Source organism: Schistocerca serialis, chromosome 8, assembly GCF_023864345.2.
Source record: "Schistocerca serialis cubense isolate TAMUIC-IGC-003099 chromosome 8, iqSchSeri2.2, whole genome shotgun sequence".
In the NCBI taxonomy this organism is placed as follows: Eukaryota; Metazoa; Arthropoda; class Insecta; order Orthoptera; family Acrididae; genus Schistocerca; species Schistocerca serialis.
In genome coordinates, this window is record NC_064645.1 from 625,459,219 (window position 1) to 625,460,489 (window position 1,271).

The following is a 1,271-nucleotide window of genomic DNA, read 5'->3' on the forward strand; positions in this document are numbered from 1 at the left end:
AAGCAATATTTAGCGCATTACCTACTTCAGTCATCTGTGGCTCAGTCTGAAGACTGTTGCAGAGGGTGCAACATTCACGGAGACAGTGAGATGAAAGTGCTTGAAATCCCCTATGCGACTTTCTATTATTCTTCACAGTCACTGCGACGGAAATGTAAGGAGACGCAAAAATATTCGTACATTCCGACTGAAAACCTATTATCAGAACAAGCTGATAATGCTATTAACCCTCTGTGATAAATCGGATGTGTACATTAAGAACTTCAGTGGTCTTACTCCGATCCCACACTGTGTAACTCTTTGTCTAATTAAAGTTATGCTGAGACCTGCCAAATCTGAAACATGACGTTGGTTTATTAAGAAACAGTCGTTTTAGCCAAATAATGCGTTTTTTTTAATCAGTCGTCTGATTGGTTTGATGCGACCTATTCAGCCCAGGGGCAATGGCCTTGCCGCAGTGGATACACCGGTTCCCGTGAGATCACCGAAGTTAAGCGCTGTCGGGCGTGGCCGGCACTTGGATGGGTGACCATCCAGGCCGCCGTGTGCTGTTGCCATTTTTCGGGGTGCACTCAGCCTCGTGGTGCCAATTGAGGAGCTACTCGACCGAATAGTAGCGGCTCCAGTCAAAGAAAACCATCGTAACGACCGGGAGTGCGGTGTGCTGACCACATGCCCCTCCTATCCGCATCCTCAACGGAGGATGACACGGCGGTCGGATGGTCCCGATGGGTCACTTGTGGCCTGAAGACGGAATGCTTTTTTTTCAGCTCAGAGTGGCACTTCCACCCAAGTTCCATAATTATTTGTAGGATATACTCCAATCTCTGTTTTCCTGCAGTTCTTACACTCTACAACTCCCTCTATTTCCATGGAAATTAGTCCCTGATGTTCTGACATGTTACTTGTTTCTCTTCTCGGCCATTCTGCTGAGAACCTCCTCGTTTCATATTTTCTCAGTCTACGTAATTTTCAGCATCCTTCTATAGGATCTCGTCTCAAATGCTCGGATTCTCTTTGTTTCGGTCTACCACAGTCCACGATTCACTGCCGTACAATGCTGTCCTCCAAACGCACTTCAGAAATTTTTTTCGTCAAATTAAGGCAAATTTTTGACCCTAGTAACCTTCTTTTAGCCAGGAAAGCCGTCTTTACCTGTGCGAGTCTAGTTTTTACGTCCTCCTTGCTTTGTCCGTCATATGATATTTTTTTCCAAAGTAGCAGAAATCCTGCGATTCATCTGCGTCATGATCCCCAATTTCCCAGTAATA

General features: G+C 45.6%; 1 pseudogene; it reads left to right on the plus strand.

The window, feature by feature from the left end:
• The first annotated feature begins 439 nt into the window (after positions 1 to 439).
• Positions 440 to 557, plus strand: LOC126417257 (5S ribosomal RNA; annotated as a pseudogene).
• The last annotated feature ends 714 nt before the right edge of the window (positions 558 to 1,271 follow it).